Raw genomic sequence first — 20,470 nt, 5'->3', positions numbered from 1 at the left:
CAGAAGGACTGACACACAAACCTGATTTTTCTTGTTAATGTTTAGGGATGCTGAACATTTTCTGCAGTAAGATTCAGTTGTAGCTGCAATAGAACAATCTCAGTGTCATAAAATGCTGTCTACATTTGTCCTATTAATCACAGAAATAAGAAGACCAAACCACCAAACAACAGTGAAATCCTTTAAAATGGTGAAAACGGTGCGATGATCTGCACTTCTGAGACTGTTAAAATGAATGCCAACCACTGTGTGTGTGTGTGTGTGTGTTTGTGTTTGTGTGCCACAATGTAGACTTGACTGAAGGCTTGCCTGAGAGAAACCTTGAAGCCGCCCACATGAGAGGATGCTGATATAGGAGCGGCCTCCCTCCCAGCTCCTCTGGCAGCCTTCTCCCCTGTCGGAGCTGGTGGTGAAACAGCTGGAAGCCAGAGCTACTGAGCAGGCTGATGAGACTCCAGCCTGGAGATAACGGCAGGAAGGTGCTGTCTGAGGAGACAGAGGAAGAAGGGAAGGAGGACTACCTCCCTCAGCCCTCAGGCCACAGCCGAATCCCACTGAATCCACCCAAGGTGACAGCGAGAGAAGTGGTGGTGTGCGGTGGGCCTTGGGCAGGGCAGGAGGAGGGAGGGAGCTTTAAGCTGAAGAAGGAGAACAAGGAAGAAGGACAGGAGTGAAAAATACATTTTCTCACTTTGGCTTGTGTTTATTATGTGTGCGTGTGTGATCATTTGGTGTAAATGTTAAGAGTGGCCTGCAGCCATGCTGACAGTGCACTGCAGGGGGTGATTAGGGCTGAGCCATCCATCTCACAGGCTGACTACAGCAGCAGTGCGGCAGCAGCAGCGGCAGGGGTGGTGGAAGGAGAGAAGGGGCCTGTTTGGAAGACATGACGGAAAAGGGGGGATTACTAGCAAACGCTGATTAGCTGGCAGCTTAACGACACGCTGTTTTCCATCTCATCGTCAGCACATGACCTGGGGCTGATAGGGGGAAATGAAATGGTATTTTTGATTTTTTAGTAGAGAGAAAAAGAAAGTGGAGTAGGCCTTGTAGCTGGGACATGAATATTCAATTCAGGCAATTACAAGATGTCCTACTTGGAGAAGGATAAGTGATGTGACACTCAGCTGCTGCGAATGGCAGTTTTTTTTATTTGTTTTCTATTTTTTTTTATCTTTGTACATTTCACTATGTACAACGACAAAAGAAGTCTGATGTTAAAAAAATGTGTGTGTATATATATATATATAAAATCAAAGGATATAATTGTTTTGGTTATTTGTGTTGGCTTTTTAATGACAGTTTTGGAAAATATTATAGAAAAAGTATAGTAGCTATGATAGAGTTGAGAGGACATTTCTGTTATGTAAAATTGATCTTTTGAAATGTTTCTTTTTTTGAATTTTTGACACTGTACTTCATGATTTTGATATAACATGTCAATCAAACAATCAAATATACATAACATTTATTTTTAGTGAACCATGGTATGAGAATAAAAAGATACAAAAGCAAAATATAATCTTCAATTTCAGCATAAGTCAAGCAGGAGAGAGCTACACTAACAGGATTTATCACACAATCACAATTCACTTTTATTTTTTTTTATGAATATGAGTCACTGCACTCAAAAGGGCTGTTTTTATAATACGAGCGTTCTGCCACACATTTTATTAAGTCCGTGCTATTCTCTCGGAGATGGATGTGATTGTGGCGTGGCGGTGACTGAGTGTCGTGCTTAGGAGGCTCTGCGTTTTCTGGCTCATTGCTTTGAAATGACTCTCCCAGTATCATTGTCAACGAGTGCTGGGAGAGGGAGGATCTTTATCTTTTCTTTCCTGCTCCTTCTCTCCTCCTCGTTCTCTCTGTAGTGCGGCAGCTCTGTCTTTTCTCTCTCACCTCCTCTCTCCCTGCCAGACGTTCTTTCCATGCCTCTCTCTCTCCATTCTCAGAGTAGGGAGCCCCCACGTCACCGCTTCCCTGGAGCTGCTGGAGTGGGGGATGGGAGAGAGGGAGGGAGGTGGAGAAGGAGGGAGGAGGGAAGGGAGGGTGAACAGATAGTCTGCCAGGCTCGTGGGGAGGCGGTGGAATTCTGCAGGTTGCCACGGTGAGCCAGTCGATAACGCATTGAGCCACTTAGCTGCCAAATGCACGAACCCTTTCTCTGCCCTTCACCTGCTAGACCGAGGAGGAAGACAGGAGAGTGTGTGTGTGTACTGTGTATCTCTAATATTCACTATTCCCCACCCCCCACCCCTTAGTTACTGTTGCTATGCATGTCAAGCTTTCCTTTCTAGCTCGGCACATATGCAGCTTATGATAATAACATGGCAGATTTACCTTTTCTTGCTACTTTTTGTTGTAGAAGACAAAATCAGCCTCTCAGTTTTAGCTGGCAATTATCAATTTTGCCGGCTGAAACAAGTGTCGCTTTGATCAGCTGTAGCTAGCTAATTAACATTAACTCTATGAGTTGGTTTGAATCTCGTTAAGATGCTTATGATATAAAAACATACTTGACCAAGTGTCAGAATATATTCATACTAAACTGTTAGTTTTTTCAAACAATATTTCTCACTCACTTTTGGCTTGGCAAACAAAAAAGTATCAACTAACTGGATGGTAGGCTAATTTCATAGGGACTGTTAAGTTGGAAAAACAATGTCAGGCAGATCTACATAGCTAGATAGACACATTTCACTGACCCAGAGAAACTTGCATTAAAGTCATTATAAACCAAACATCAAACATAAAAAAAAGAAAAAATCTAAGACAGTGAAAAATTTCTTCCCTGCTGACTGACTAAGTTGTGGCCCAAAAGCTGTGCGCTCAACCAGGATAAGTTATATTTCACCAACTCTACTGAATAAATTGGCAGTCTCTATTATATATATTACCTTATAAATACATAATAATCAGTATAGGTTACTAGCTAGGTTGCTACTGTATGTAGTAACCTAGTTAGCTGGGCATGTTAGTGTTAACAGCCTACATTTGAGCAGACAAACACTGTTTTAACTGTTTTTGTTTTCTTCTTGTGTTTGTGAAAGGTGAAAAAATGATTTCACACTCATCTCACACTTCTCACAGCGATTGTCCATGTGTACAGAGATGAGAAAGTAAGCAGGTTCTTCTCTCTCAGGCTTTTTTCAGTCCTTACTCAACTATTTCTCGTAACTTTTTGTGTTTACAAACAAGCACAACACTATGAAGGCCTTCCAGAAGACACTGTTTATCAGCACTGTTTATCCCCATATTCAAAAGATCATCATGTCTCGCCCCCTCTCTCTGATGGACAGCTTTTCACTCTGTCTTCAAGTGTGGTTGTTTGAAAGCTATAAACACTTTTCAAGTGTGATCCAACAACACATAGTACTAACTAGATCTTTTCTAGCCTGGCCCTTAGAGTTCGAGTAGGGGTTTAGCGAACAGCTAATTTCACAGCACTCATAAACAAATTGTCTGAAGGGCACACACATACAAAGCACACACTAACACACTAGTCCAAGTCCATTATCCGCCCACCAGCAGCAGCAGCAGACAGGAACCAGAGCACATCAAGGCTGCAGTAAGTTGGATTAATGTTCAGTGGAAACTTCACATCTATGTCTCATAAGGACGACACCGCCTCTGTTTTTATTGTATTTCTTTTTTGTGTGTGAGGCAGTGTGTGCCTGCATTGCGTCTGTGTGAATATTCTTGTCTTTTCTCTGTTATGGGGTATAATAAGTGTGTGATCATAATATGCATGCAATTGTGTTTGTGGGTGTGTATGAGAGAGAGTAAAAGAGAGGGAGAGAGAGAGGGACTATCTGCTAACTCGTCCAATGTCATGCAAATTACGAGCTCCGGGCCTATGTTGAGGGAACAAGGCCATTGATTGGAGGACCTTGCACTGTTGCTGCGCGCCACTCAACGATGTCCTGTGGGGGAGCGAATTTGCTTATTGTGATTGAATTTTAAATTTATTTATTTTTTTAAAGGGTGCTACGTGGTGTGGGGAAATGAGTCTGAAGGGAGAGAACAAGGAGAGAAATGACACAAGGAATCTAAATGAAAACAGGAAAATGGCTGCCTCACCAAGGGGGTATTTGAGAGCCATTTTATAGAGACGAGTTATTATCATACTAGTATTTCACTGTCTTTTGAGAAACAGTTGAAAATAAATAATAAATTATAATAATTATATCCTCAAATAATTTATGTTTTTTTTCCCACAAAAAGTACATTTCAAGAATAAGTCTGGTGATATATTTTACATTTTTATTGTCAACAAATCCCATAGAAAGACCGAAATCAACTATGCACTGATCTAATAACGAGCATTGTCAGTGTACTCTAAGCCGGATAGACTGAGCTCCATTATTGACCTATTAAAAACACATCAATGAGACACACTGTTGCACTGAGTGGCATGGTCCTTCATTACCATGAACATACACACTGCCATTTATTCCTGCTGCAGGAAATATTCACAAAAGCACCAAGTGAGTATTAATCCACAGTGGAAAATAGTCCCCAGCAACTGTACTATATACTCTTGTTTTAGTAATGTTTGCTAGAATCTACAGCGCCCAGCTATTTTAGGAAATTACTGAGCCTTAAAAAAATGAAGCTATATTTATGACTCACTTTTAAAGAATTCTGTCTTCTAGGAACCAGTCGGCTCGGGGTCGAGTGCCACAGACAGGTAGGAGAGCTGGAAAGTATTTGGAGACAGACTTATGAATTGTTGGCTTTGTTTTTTGATGGGATTTCTTGACAATAAGAAAAATATACAATAATGGCAGCTTTAATCTTTAAAATGTAGGTGTTTATTTATGATAACCAATAAAAAATGATTGCTATGTTTTGATAGCAAGTGGTGACGTTGATTAAAAACAATCATTCTGAGCATTTACATGATCTCTTTAACAAAACATGTCTGAATGGTCTCAGGGCTTTAGCATCAAAACCATAGAGCCAACAAAAATTAAGGTGATGCTAAAACACTGATTCACAAGAGAGAAGTGCAATGAATGGATATTTCAAAGAGGAAATAAAGGACAAAGCAGTGCAGCATTAGTTCCCGCTCTCAGTGCCCTTTCAGTGCTACAGCCTCTCTGCTGCTGGTATTAAACACCGTCGTTCACAGCTCTGCCCTCATCCCTCTCTCCTCACCCACTGTATTCAACTTGACCTTTTCCTTCTCTTGGCCGCTTCCACTCAGAACCCAGGAGCCTTTTGATATGTGGGAACATTTTCTCTGACCAGACATCTCGCACCCTTGGTTACACACTGGAGGAGAGGATGGGGGAGAGAGGAGAAAAGGGGGGGAGGTGAGAGATAAAGTGCAAGAGAGACAAAAAGAGAGAGTGAGACAGGAAACATGGGAGAAGAAAAAAGAGAGATGAACAGAAAGTGAAAAAACATAATTTGTTCAAAGACAATTTAGAGTTTGGCTTGAATTCAAACTGGTCCTTTTACAAATTTTTTCAGGGTTTCGTCTCAAAAAGGCTGAAATGAAATTAATCAAGTAAATTAAATGAAATTCTGTTGCTCTAATAAAACATTTCTGCAAAGCTTTATACATTTTATCATCTTCTCAAACCTCCGCTATTATCCTTATCTCTATTGTAATACAATATTGAAATTTCTTTCAATATATTCTTTACACTCTCAGCCTTGCTCTCACCAAATTCTGGAGGAAGACAGATAACCAGAGAGAGAGAGAGAGACATGAAGCATTAGATCTTTTTAAATACACATTAGTGTGAGAGACGGTGAGAAAAATTTGATTTGATTCAGTGGGAGATTTTAAAATTACACTTGAATTTCATTCTGAGTAAAACAGCTGCAGAGAGATAAGAGAGGTGGAGGAGAAGGATCGAAGCATTAATGCCAAATTAGCAGGAGTGGACCTGAGATAAATTAGATTTGATTCAGAGGCTGAAGGAGGAAGAATTGGAATTATCCCTCAGATCTGTGGAAAGTATTGGGTATGGAAGAGGGAGAGATGGAAAAGGGAAAGAAAAAGGGAGGAGGGGGAGCTGTAAGAATGGGAAGGAATTTTGCAGAGGGAGTTGGAGAAAAGCTGTTCAGCTTGGCACTGTCTCTGTTGAATGAGCCGTCCTCTCCATCCAACACTCTGCTCACCTCTCCAGCCCTCCTCCCCGTCCCCTCAGCGTGTTAAAGACCCCATAAATAACTCACAGTCCCATCCACACACACAAAAGACAACAGGACGCTTTCCTGCTGCTGTTTCATTTCAATGGTCTTTACTCTGTGCTGCTGTATGGAGTCAGTTAGAGCCTGAAAAACATCATTAAAAACCAATAGCTTCCTTTTGACGCACACTCCATCCTCCGCCCCCCGCATTGTTGTGTGGTAATCATGTTAAACAACACAGTGCTTGGCTACAGCACGTTCCCCATAGGCCCAGAACAGGTGGCCATTAACGGGGGTCAGGCTCATTTGGGGATGAAAAGCTCGTTAAGTGCGGGTTTAGCGTGTGTGTTGTTGTGGAACATAAAAACAGTGTGAGCGTGGAGAAAATGACAGAAATAAACATCCTAGTGAAGACACAAATACAGAAACAAATGCATGCATGCATACCGGCACACACACCTACACACACACGACTGAATGCTCTGTCTGTACAAAAGCCAAGTGGCGGAGCGGGGAGTTGGTGAGGGGCCAGAGAGGGAGGGCTGTCTGCAGATTCATAACTTAGAGGCCTTGTGCAAGTCCACACAGCCCAGAGAGAGAGCGAGAGAGAGAGAGAGAGACAAGAGGCCAGTCTGGCAGCAAGAGACAGCAGCACACATTCACTACACTCACACACACACACACACACACACACACACATACGCACACGCTTAACGGATAGATAAACGTGCACATGCTTGGGAGAGCACACTCGGGAATGAGCATTCAGAGGCAGCCATAAATATGGACAGACACACACACACGCACACACAGAGGGTGGCGTGGGACCAGGAGGTCTTGGCTGTGTCTGCTCCACGTGTCTGAGCTGTCCTTGGGTTTCCGGCCCTCTCTGAGAGCCTGCTGATTTATGAGACGGATCACTGTGCATGTGTGAGTTTATGAGTGTGTGTGTGTATGTTTCAGGTTGTTTGAGAGAAAGAGACTGTGACACAAATATACTATATAATGCAAAAAGAATGAATATGCACTCCCTTATATTTATGGACAGACAGAGAGTGAGAGTGTTGATTATTTCCATCTTTGACTTTGGGGCAAACTTTTCTTCTTTCTTAAAGGATAATTCTGCTTCATTACGATTTTTTTTGTTGACAAAAACAATCTCTACACAAGGTCAACTCTGTAGCTGGAGCTTTCGATCGTAATACACCATCTTCTTTAGCAGATGGATCTCAACCTTAAAGCCAACATGGATGAAAAATCCTTGAAGGAAAACTGAACATCTATAATTCCATGGCAACTAGACAACCTCTATATGCTGATGAGGATAGTGCGTTGAAAGTGTGGTGACATTGTTTTTATCAACTGCTGTTTCGAAGGTCAAGACTGATCTTTCAGTCTTTACCTGGATCTTATATCTGCAGCTCAATATCTGTAATATCTGAAATCTGAGAACACAGCGACATCACTACAATAGACTTTTTTCACAGCAGATATTTTGACTTGTCATAGCAGGTGGAATTGATAACAATAATGACGGCTCAGTTCCATTCAAGTGTCCAAGGACGCCATACTGATGAACCACCAGGCAATATACAGGGTGATGAATGTGTAAAAACTGAATGGATTCAGCCACCAGTAATGTTATTAGTTATTAACACCTGTGCTTTTCCTACTACGACAAGTCGAAATGTGTGCTGTGAAAAAGGCCTGTGCTAATATCTTATGAGTAAAGGGTTTAAGACAATTCAACAGTGGGATTTATTATCATATGAGGGAATTATTCTGTCAGTGTCCTATTTTGAAATAACACTAATGAATTCTGTTATCTTCTGGGACTTCATTTTTCACACATACAATAAAAAGAATTTAAACAGCAAATTTGCCCGTACTCTGCATTACATGAAAACATACATGCTGGCATATCTCCTACTTTGAACCAGCTTTGGTGTGAATTTTCTAGCGTGCTGAATTTATCCCTGGTGACCTGCTTGCCCGGCAGGTTTGGCCACACTAGGCCTTACTTTACATGCATTTTAATTGGTGTGCCATGGAATTCTCTCTAATATACTACTATTTCTCATGTGTAGCATGAGTCAGTGGAAATCTTTATCTAATTTGCATACAGTATCATTAAAATGTTTTTTCCGGCTTTGCATAAAGAATCATTAAAATGAGCAACTATTTGCATGTGAGTGTAGTGGGTGGTGTGTGCATGTAAATAAGATGTGTGTGGATGAGTGTGTGAGGTTGTGTGTATGTGTAAAGGCAGAACCATATGTTTGTTAGTATTTTTCCACAAGGAATCTGCATCTGTATTCAGGTCTCTCTCTCTCTCTCTCCCTCTCTCTCCAGCTCACACACGCATACACAAATACACTCACACACACACAGAGGCCTGCAGAGGGAGAAATGGTGGGAGACGAGGGAGGGAGAGGAGCAGTGAAGCGTGAATTATAGATTTTGAAGGATTTCCCATTGCTGCAGGAGTGTGGATATACTGAGAGAAAGAGAGAGAGAGAGACAGGTTAAGCCAGAGAATGAGTGAAAAAACAAAGAAAGAAAGAAAGAGAGAGACAGTGGGGGAGTGGAAAGAAAGCAAATGTCTCTCACATCTAAAAAAAAAAAAACTTGAGGAAAAATACAATGTTCCTGTATACTTGCTTTAGGGAGCTCTGGGGGCAGGTAAAAGCGAGTGGGGAGGTGAGGGCAGGCACGCCTGACCAGTTCAACACCTCTTTTTCCACAACTTGGACTTTCTCTTGCGCCGCCTCTCTCTGTCTTTTTCCCTCAGGCTGCTGTATGAAACGAAGCAGAGTCAGGTGGTGAATGCTTAACCATGTGTGGCAGCGGATCAAAACATTTTTCTGATGGAAGCGCTTTAACACAGGCAGTAAAACTCTGGATAGCTGATAACCTCCACGCACATCTGCACACACACACACACACACACATGCACACACATCTGCTCATGCTCACATGCGCACACACACATATCTGAGGTGTTACTGGTTACAGATAAGATTTAGTGCTGTATGTTAACTGCCAATCTAAATACATTCCACTGATCTCTGTTGTTCTCATCTGCTTCAGTTTTCTTGATTATTTTCTACTTTCTGCAACTGCACCTCCCAAAACCTTGCCAACATACACGCATGCACACACACAAACACACGTACACACGCATACACACACGTACACATACACAGGTCTCTCCGTACGGTCACGCTCAAGGCCTGGCAATACATCAGGGTGTCACTGCTGCTCGATCTCAGCAGGTTATCCCCTAGACACACAAACACACACACACACACACGCGTGGCCCATGAGGATTCTTTATGTCCTTAACAGCTGTCTGCAGGGTTGCTGCATATTTTAGTTACAGTCATGACTTCTTTGAGACCGCTAACTCTCAATTAAATATTTTGTTTTTTACATTTGTGCAACTGGTGCAAGTGTTTTCATCAAACAGCCAGTGCGAGACCAAAAAAGAAATTATATTGATAACGATGATGTATAATTTATCAATTTATATTTTATAATAATCAATTTACCAAGCAAAATAACCAAACATTCACTTGCACTAGCTTTTGGAATGTGACTAATTGCTGTTTTTTCTGTTTTGTGTGTGTGTTTTTGTATCATTTTAAACTGAACTTCTTTTAAGTTTTGGACTGTTGGACAGCTGCCTGCTTTGCCTGGTTCATAATCCAACTTTGCTATGCGTCAAGATCAGCCTGACAAGTGTAAAAACTTAAAACACATAAACATTAACTGTAAAAATACATATTCATATCCAGCAGCTAAAATAGTGCATATACATCTACATGCATGAAATCCTTACATATTGTTTTTCAGTGGTGGTGTTATTGTTGGAATGTGGCTTGATTTTCTCCACTGTGTGTGCCATTGCCTAGAAACCTGTTAGCAGGCAGGAAATTGTAACAGAGAGCTTGTAAAAATATATTCCTACATCCTCTAGTGAGTGGCACAACATACAAGTCACCATCAGCAGGTGTTGCATCATTTCTGCCAATAGCACTTTTGTAACAACCGCACACATCACACACACACACACACACACACACACACACACACACACACACACACAGAGGCAGACAGAAATGTGTGTGTTAACAAAGCTGAATGGACAAAGTGTGTCACTGTTTCCCATTACTGATCCAGTGACACTAAATACACAGTCTCTCTCTCTCACACACACACACACACACACACACACACACACACTGAACTAAATACTACATGGCTGGATGTTGCTTGTACCATTTAATGACCATTTAAGGGAAGATGTGATTAAACTGTCCTCATCATGTGACACTATCTGAGGACATGTAGCTCCCCTCAAAGCATTTCACTTCCACCTGTGAATGCACAAGAAAATCTTCAAGACACCCTCTGATGACTTTGACCACAATGTACTGATGAAAAAAGCAATAACAAAAAACAAACAAACCATAACGACGCATATAAACAACTTGAAAACAGCTGAACTGTCAGCAGCTTCCTGTTATGAAACCAATACTAATTCACTCTGCTTGAATGGTGCAAGCACTGATACCCACCTCAGGCTGAGTCTGTTACATCAAGAGTGTTCTTCAGGGTTTGAACTGAACTCTAGCTCTCCTTTTTTAAATTAATTACACAACTATTTCTGACACTTTTCATAAAATGTAGCAACACTGTGAATACCTTCAGGGAGATGAAGATGTGGTGGTTATCCCCATATTTAAAGGATTATCTTGGCTGGCTTTTCACCCCGCCTTTCAGTGTGGCTGTTTGAAACAGCTATAGACACTTTTGCCTTCCGATGTCATCATATAAACTTGTTCTTTTCTAGCATAACCTGGTGCATTGAGTTAGTTAGTGGTCAGGGACCGAATAATCTGTCTTGCAGATAAAATCACATCTAAAACCCAAATAATTTACAGGCAACATGTATATTTTTCTTTCAATGTGGCGAATTTTACAGGCGAATTGTTTAAAATGACACATAAAAACAAGGCCTCAAGTGTAACTAAATGACACACAACTTTAAAGCAACTACCTAAAAAAAGATCATTTAAAAACTGTCTAAGCTTTTGGCAGTGACCTTATTTTAAAGACTACTTCCTCCCACAGATGTAGTGGAGGAAACCATAAAAAACTGTTACATATAATTATTAGTTTGACAGCAACAACTAATCATCAGACCAGAGAGCGTGAGCAGATGTAAGGTCATAACATGTATAAAAGTAAAAAAAGATTAGAGAAATCAGATTTGGGAATATAAATTAAAAGGTGAGAAGTGACAGGATAAAAAATCAAGGTGAAACTATGGGATGGATAACAAATAACAACGAAAAACCTTTATGTAACAGCAAAAAAACAAGAAAACGGTACAGCGCCTGTGTTTTGTCACACACCAAACCATCAAAGACAGTCCATTCCTTGTCACATGAGTCCTTGAAGTGAACAGAGCTTGTTGTGTCTTTGTGGTGTGAGTGTTTATGTGTAGCAGGTAGAACGATCAGTGGAGCGATCAGACCGTAAGCACGGGTCTGCATCAAACTGACCTGAGGCAACGTTAAAGCACAATGAGCAGAGTCATCGACTGCAGCGTTCATACTGCGTGAGTCTCCAGCTCGTCTGAGGTTTCCAGAGAAGAGTGTGTGGTTTGTGTTTGTGCCTATGTGACTGTGTGTGTATGTGTGTGTAGCGGAGAATAATAATCATAGCCCCTTAGATACACTTCAAACTCAGCCAGACGTGACATCTCTAAACCACAGAAAAAAGTGTGTTCATGTGTGTGTACGACTGTGTGTGTGTGTGTGTGTGTGTGTGTGTGGACCTGATGGGGGAAGTGGAGAGAAGTGTGAGTGGCATTCAACGTCTTTCTGTGAGAGTCCTTGGGAGAAACAGACTGTACTCACAGCTGGGGAAAACATTGGACAGGTGTGTGTGTTAGTGTGTGCGTGTGCATGTCCGTGTGTGTGATTCACATGTGTCCTCCCTCCCTCCTTCCTCTCTGCTTTGTTTACTTCTCTCTCTGGACCAACTCATCATCCACAGAGCTGGAGCCAGATGATTTTGCTGGTTGGAGTCCACAGTGAGTCAACACTGACTGTTATATAAACCTCATGTGCAGCGGATGCTTATCTCAATCAAGCTGCTGTGATAAAAGTTTTATCAGCTGCCCACAAAGTTGCACCACACCTCATCCTGATGCTGTGAACAACTCCGCTGACGGCATGGTGTTGGTTGGAGGTGTTAAAGTGAATGATATGATGAGAATCAGAAGACGGGGGGAAGGGGCAGGGGTCACAGTGATACAGCAGCATTTTTTTGATTGAACACATCCAAATAAACCTTAATGTGATACTTCTTATTAAACTAGGCGGGGATTTTCAGTTTTCACTGTCACCCTCACAGGGAGGCTGTGTGGCTGGAGCTCATGTAGAGTCAATCTACATTAATCCTTGCAAAAAATACAAATAAAACATTTATTTTAATTCAAAAACATAAAGAATGAACACATGGGGAATTCATGTTTTCACATATAAAAAAAGCACTTTTGAATCAATCAGATGAGAAACTCATTTCACTCATGAAACAAAAAATGCATAAAAGAACATGTGGTTTATGGACATTTCACATATGAATTTAAATTATTTCACCTCAATTTTCTTTTCACATGTAATATCACATGTGAAACACAATCTCACATGAGGTAAATTCACATATAGGCAGGCCTAAAATATGTTTCCCATCCAAATGTAATATTTCACTTGTGAAAACATGAACTTCATATGTGCATTTTTTATAAGGGACTAATTATAATATTTTATCTTTTTATATATATATATTTTGAAACAAAACTGAGAGAAAGGGGGATGACATGTGAAGAGTAGAGTAAATTATTTTTCATACCTGAAATGTCCAAAAACCCCATGTGTCTATGGGACAATTCTGTGAGCAACAAGCTGTCATATGGTTAAAAATGTAACTATGCTGCTAGGAAACTTTACATTTGGGTGGATGATCAGAGACATGTTTTCTTCCTCATTTTATGAGTGATGACTCAACTGTGAACTTTCAACTACCAACAAACTGGAACAAGTGGACAAGTTAGTGTCAAAACAACACTTTAACTCTATTTCATGCTACATAATTTAACTCTAATTTAATGCTACATTCATTGATTCAACAAGCTGAAAACTACCTTGTAAAGTTGTTATGGTGAATGTGTTAGTAAAGAGACATTCTGACATGTCCCAATAAAAGCACAGGTGTAAATAATACAATTAATGATGTTGGAATTTCATTTAGCTGCTTCAGTCTCAAAATCCTGCTATTGTTCATGCTGACTCACTGTCACACTGTGATGACTTGAATAGAACAGAGCCATCGTTAATGTGATTAATAACACCTAGGTAAACACTAGCGCAACATCTGTTCTGCTGCTCTGTTTTATTGTGAGAGATGACTATTCACAAATTTGATCAAATTCCTCAGCCTTAACATTTTCCACCATGGAAATTCCACTCTGAAGCTATCTGACTATCCATGACAAAAAAAATCTGCACTCTGTTGGAAAAACATGAAAAAGTTCAAAGAGCCCTGTTGCCAGAATTAAATCACTTCAACCATGAACACCAGACAATCAGCCAACACTCCTCCAAGAAGCGATTGGTTTGACCGCAAACCTCGAAAATGTTGGGGTAATCATAATGTGTAAACCATTTTAATCAAATATACCACACCAAACACCCATATATCACAGACATGCTGAGACCTCTTAACATCCAAATAAATCTTACAAAAGGCCGTTACGTGGTGTGATCACAATTTTGAACACGACACAAAAAACTCTAACTGCAAGTCTGATAATTTGCATGTTTTTACTTGAGGGGCTGACTACTCTCTAAGTAAAGCCAGCTTGAAGGTTTTAGCAGAGGGCTCAGTGAAAATAATGATGCAATTTTGAGAATGTGTGGCCATAAATCTTAAAATGATTGCTTTTTTCGTAATTCCTGAAATGAAATAGAGCATGGATGGTTCATTACGCAGAGTCATTTGATTCATTATTAATATTGCACTAATATTTATGAGTGCGGCTTAATAAGTCACATATTATGTACACTTCCGAGTTCATATTTATATTTTAGGGTTCTACTTGTAAATGTTTACATGCTTTAAGGTTCAAAATGCACATTGTTTCACAGGATCTTTTCATTCTACATGTTTTTACTCATTCTGTAAGATATTCTGACAATTCTGTCAGATAGTTGTTATTACATTTATGTTTGTCAAAGCTTCAGGTTATTTGTATGATACCCTTTTAAAATACTGACACTGTATTAAAGCTTTTTTTATAGGGTTGTTTTTTTTTTGCATTTTGCCTTCATTAGATAGCTGAAGGTGCTGAGAGACAGGAAACAGGGGTAGAGAGAGGGGTGTGACGTGTAACAAAGGTCAATAGATGGAATCAAACCGGAGATGTTGCAGTTATCTGGTATACATCTTAACCTGTATGCTACTCTTTAATAAAGTTTGACTGTGAAACAGAAATGTGTTGCTTACAGATTCACTATTTGCTATGTGAAGTAAAGAATTACTAGCAAACTTTATTTTAAAATTATTTTCCTAGTCAGGATGTTAGAAAACTAACTGTGATTAGGAATTTCTGCAACTTCACCTACTTACAAGGTGCATGGAGAAGGGAAATATTCTAAAAAGGCAACACTTTATACTACTGATCGACACAATGCATTTTGGCTGGTAGCCTTCATCACAGTCATCATAAAACATTACAGAGCATTTAAAAAAATATATAAACAGGATGAGCATGAAAAAAAAATCATACACATGGAAAAGCTTAAGGGAAGCATCTGTGTGCTTCCCTTTAATGGAGGTGGGTCAGTTAACTAGAAATACATTTGCCAAACCAGTTTTTTCTTTTGGAAAAGTAAAAAGCATTGTCTGGAAACACTTCTAATAAAGCAGTAAAGTAGTATTGTCCAAGTCTGTTTTAGAGTGCAGCATCTTGTTCAAAAACAAACTTTGACAAAAAAACACAAAGGGAAAACTTATACTGTTTTCAACTTGTATTTTTCTGTTTTACAAGAGAAAACTGGTTGGTTTGGAAAATGTACATCTGGTTAACTTCCTCACCTCAGCTAAAGAGCAGCTCAGAACGGCTATCTGACGTGAAACACATGTGTAAAAGTTGTTGCTTTTCAATAAAACATACATTTTAATCCCTGATCCTTACATCCTCAGATGCTCGGAATATGTCAAGGTGTTTAAGTAGGTCCTCGCAGCCAACAACAGAACAACTTGTGGGCTTTGCTCTTATCTTGGACACCTTGCATGTTAACAGAGATGTCAATAGCAAAGACAAAACAATGGCAGTCTGCGATGTAGATCCACAAGGTATTCTGAAGGAGGGGACGCTCACCCAGGAGGCAGTGCTATTCAAATCAGCACCTCATTGACTATCAGAAGGAGAGCCAAATCTGAATGGCTTAAGCTCTGGAACGTTCGTATTTCCATGTTTATCTTTCGGGTTTGATCAACCAACAAAATGAGCTGTGAATGCAGCCGACTTTTGGACTTTACGTAAACACACGACTGTGACACTGAGACATCTGGTTGAAGGTCAGTCCTCCTACTCACTGTAACACAATGCAAACAAACACACTCAGTGGGAAAGCACACTCAGACACATAAACACACCCTTCATATTGCTGTCAGTGCAGAATCACATGTGCACTCACACACTTGACTGTTTTCTGAAACAACACTGATGTGTGAGGGGAGCCGTGTTTCACTTCACTATTCTCTCCTTCTCTAAATCACATTTCTTCTTCTTCTCACTTTATCCCTCCATCAATGTTAGTGATGACTCAGAGGAGTGGTGAGTCACTGCATCCTCCAGGTCTCACAAACACACGCACACGCACGCAAACACACACGCACACAAACACACACATACACACACACGCACACAGAATTACACACAACCTTTAACACTCTTTTTTCCTTTTACTGGAAGCAGGTTCCCCTTTTCAGTCAGAGAAATATTTTTGTTTTCCTTTCCTGGTTCCCTTTGCTCCCCTGAACTCTCTGGGGTGCTGTGTATGTTTGTGTGTGTTTCTGCATGTGTGCACATGACTGTGTGTGTTTGTGTGCAGCTGTATGTGAGTGTCTGTCTCTGTGTGTGTGGTTGTAGTTAATTAAAGTTTGGAGGAGAGCTTTGGAGGAGAGTGAGCTGCCAAAGGCTGTTGCATAAAGTAAACAGGCAGACACACAGTCACATACAGACAGCGCATGCGCGCACACACACACACACACACACACACACACACTCACACACACTGCAAACCTCCTCCATTTTTAACCCACTCTGAGTACTGCTTGAGTACGATTTATTGCATTGAGATGGTTCAGATCAGTCATATCAGTGTAAAATACTTGCCACTAATTACATTGTTGTAACCCTAAAACACACACCTTATAAATTTAAAGAATTAAAAAATAGCACAACAACTTCTCCCTGTGTCTTATTTTGAAGTGTCAAATTTGCAGCATTTTTGTTACATTCTCTGACAGAGCCAACACACTGAAGGTGTAAACTTTAACTCCGTCTGAGTTCAGTCAACCACAGATGAGTGGTTGTCTTGTTGGTAAACACCAGTGCAACAGCTGGTCTGTTGCAAAATTTCCCCCCCTTTTCTTTTTTTTTTTTTTTTTTTTTTGACAGATGCCTGATCAGAAATTTGATTAAGTTCTTCAGTCTTAAAGGTGCAGTGAGTAGAATTGAGTGGCATCTAGCAGAAAGGACTTGGCAGAAATGGAATATAATATTCATAATTATGTTTTAATTAGTGTATAATCACATGAAAACGCCTTAGAATGAGCCCTTTATATCCACATCCCTCCTACAAGAGCCCTCTTCCACGGAACTTGCCATGTGTCACCACCATGTTTCTATAGTAGCCCAGAACAGACAAACCAAACACTGGCTCTTGCAAGTAGGTTCTCCTACATGCCCGGGAGGGAGGTTGAGGGGAGGGGTGTTCAGTTGGTTGCAATCTGCAACCTCACTGCCAGATGCCACTAAATCTTACACATTGTTCCTTCAGCGTTTTCCACCATGGACACTACCCTGAAACTATCTGACTATCTGGCCTCATGTTTTCATTAAGGCATGAAAAAAACCTGCACTACAAACATGAGAAAGCTGGGTGAACATAAAATTAACATGATGATATATTTTCAGTGTCCTGTATACATTTTGCACACATTGATGTTCTTTGGGGTAAATTTGACCCCAGGCTGTTATAAAACCAAGCAGCAACCTCTGGTGCTGAAAAATGAAGCCAACGCGGAAGTGCCAAAAACTGCAGTTCCTCTAATGGCCACTTGAGGCTGGCTCCAAAAGTGAGTCAGTCCCCACAGACCCCATGTTGAAATGCCCAATTTTACAACAGAAATAAACATGTTTACATCCTGGTACAAAAAATGGTTTCGGTCTCTACAGCTAATTTCCCCTTTCATGACAACTGTGTGGGAAGTGATTTTTTTTGTAACTCACTCGTTTAAATTTTATTAAGCTGTAAAGTTATGCATAATTAAGGATGTGGCTGCTTTGAGTGACAGGTCACTAGCCACCAGGTGGCTTCAGCAACCAGGCTTCATTCAGCCCGCTTAAGCACCACCTCTATGCCCATTTTGGATTATTTGTAGTCTGTCTGACTTGCTGAGGCAGGCAGAAAGGGAAGTGCAGTAGTCTAGCCAGGATGATATAAAAGCGCGAGCAATCATCTCTAGCTCAGGTTGTGATACAACAGACCTGAGTTTGGCAATGTTTCTTAAATGGAAGAGACATGTATGGGTTAATGATCTGATATGATGATCGAAGTACATAGCCTGATCAAACACTGAGACTTCCAACATTAGACTGTACAGCTGAAGAAAAAGGCCCAATACATTGAGCAACCCCTGCTCCTTACATCATCAGATGCTGGGAATATGTGAAGGTGTTTAAGTAGGTCCTTGCAGCTATGCTATCTAAAGCAATGATAAGGACCTCAGTCTCATGTGTGTTTACTGTAAAAAGTTGTTAGCCATCCAGTCCCTTATGGCAGTCAGCCAAGTGTGCAAAAGAGATCAGGCTTTAAAAGAAACATACAGCTGAATATCATCAGTGTAACAGTGATATGAGATACCTTATGATTAGGGCATTTTTCCAGCCACCAGACAGTCCATGTTTTCTCCTGTTTCATACAATTTGATCACAGAGAAACAAGGCAGAGCTGACGAGGGCGTGACAAACTCGCAGCAATATGGGATGTATGGGACAAGTGGGTTCAGCAATTACCCTTTCTTTACAATCCAGGCCCCCATGTGACTGTGGATGAATGGTTGCATTTTGTGGGTGCTGGCCCTTCAGACAATATGTACCAAGCAAACCGGCCAAATATGGTATCAAAATATGGGCAGCAGGTGATGCACAGCTCAGCTTTGCCTGGAATATGCAGGTGTACACTGGTAAATCCCCTGGGTAAGCACCTGAAAAAAGTCATGAGGGTGGTACTAGACATGACTGAGGGACTGAATGGTCATAACATTACATGTGATATTTTTTTCACATTGTACACCCTGGGTGAAGAATTGGTGAAAAGGAAGGTTACCATGATAGGGACAGTGAGAAAAAACAAGCCGGAGCTTCCCTCTGAGCTTCTTGCAATGAAGAACAGAGAGGTAACATCTTCAATGTTTTCCTTCTGACAGAGCCACTGTCATCTCCTATTGCCCCAAGAAAGGGAAAAATGTCCTGCTGATGAACACCAGAGAAGACAGAAAACCACAAATGGTCTTGGACTACAACAAGACAAAGGGAGGGGTTGATAACCTGTACAAGGTCAAAGCCACATATAGCTTCATGGCTGCTCATTGGCCCGTTGTCATTTTCTTCAACATCATTGATGTGAGCACCTACAATGCCTTTGTAATATAGAGCGCAATAAACAAGGACTGGAACAGCGGAAAACTGAGTTGCAGGAAGATTTTCCTAGAGCAGGTGGGTTACACACAGGTGAAACCTCATATCAAGAGAAGACGGTGCCTTCCAAGAGCATCAACAGCTGCTGCGATTGTTGTGAAGGACATCCAAAAAAAGACACAAACCACAACTCTTCCAGTGGTTCAAACAAGCAAATGTGGCAGGTGCCAGGTCTGTCCCAACAGAAATGACTCCCAGACCAGCAACACCTGTGTGAAAGCAAGAAATATGTCTGCAAGGAGCACACACACACTTTCTGCACATCATGTGCACAGTAGTGCAGACAAAAGCCTGGACTGTACCCTCTGGTGGCCTGTAGGAAAACTAATATGATGTTCATATTCTGTCTATGCTTTTTGTATTTTGTCAAACTCATTTTGGTGACTACATAACTTTTTACTTTTTTTCTTTCTTTTTTTTTTTTTTTTTTTAAACTTTTTACTGTCTCACACATACATATTTATATACATAGCATTTACAGTAGCAAAGAATGACACAATGCTCAAATTTACTTTTTATAGGTGTTTTTTTGTGAATAAAGAACTGTAATATGTTCCTGACTGATGTTCTAATGATAATGATGCTCTGTTTTACAAATAAAATCCCTCTGAATGTTTGAAATTGTGTTTTTTTTTCCTGGGGTCAAATTAACCTGAACATAGTGCATGTTACTATCCTTGATGAACAGAAATTGTTTTTCTTTCCAAATGTTGTAAATAACAAAAATCTGTACATAGAAATAATATAAAGCTATTACAACACCAAAAAGAACTTTCTTTCCAATTTTAGGTCAATCAGTAAGATTTTATGGTGAATAGCATATAGTCACATAATGGGTATTCTGGATGTATGGTGGGGTTATGTTTTATTTAAATGGCTATTTAGGTAGTCAACAAAGAACAACTTTAACAATTTTAATTATAATAATTTTCTGGAGGTTTAAATTGACAGAGTCAAATTGACCCCAAGGATAAAAGATGATAGTAAATTTGAAAATAACAGGAGGGTTCACTTCAACCATTAACACCAGACAATCAGCCAACACTCCTCTGAGAAGCAATTGGTTTGACCACAGACATCGAAAATGTTGGGGTAATCATAAACCAATGTATCACAAACACCCATATATCACAGACATGCTGAGATCTCTTGACTGCAAAATAAATCATACAAAAAGCTGTTGCAGGAGGTGATCACAATTTTGACCACAGCACAAAAAACTCAGATAATTTGCATAGTTTTTCCTTTACTTGAGGGTTA

General features: G+C 40.3%; 1 long non-coding RNA gene and 1 pseudogene across 1 annotated transcript in view; one reads left to right on the top strand and one right to left on the bottom strand.

Annotated features, from left to right (window-relative positions):
• Positions 1-8,814: 8,814 nt before the first annotated feature.
• The window catches only part of LOC137179521 (uncharacterized), a 56,754-nt gene continuing 45,098 nt past the window's right edge, over positions 8,815-20,470 (bottom strand). Inside the window, exon 6 of the long non-coding RNA XR_010927827.1 lies at positions 8,815-8,942. This is a non-coding gene — a long non-coding RNA (uncharacterized lncRNA). The remainder of the gene's footprint in view (positions 8,943-20,470) is intronic.
• Positions 16,045-19,488, top strand: LOC137180631 (piggyBac transposable element-derived protein 4-like; annotated as a pseudogene).

Source organism: Thunnus thynnus, chromosome 3 (genome assembly GCF_963924715.1).
Source record: "Thunnus thynnus chromosome 3, fThuThy2.1, whole genome shotgun sequence".
Taxonomy (NCBI): domain Eukaryota; kingdom Metazoa; phylum Chordata; class Actinopteri; order Scombriformes; family Scombridae; genus Thunnus; species Thunnus thynnus.
The sequence above is the reverse complement of the archived record's forward strand: the minus strand, read 5'-3'. Positions and strand labels throughout refer to the sequence as shown.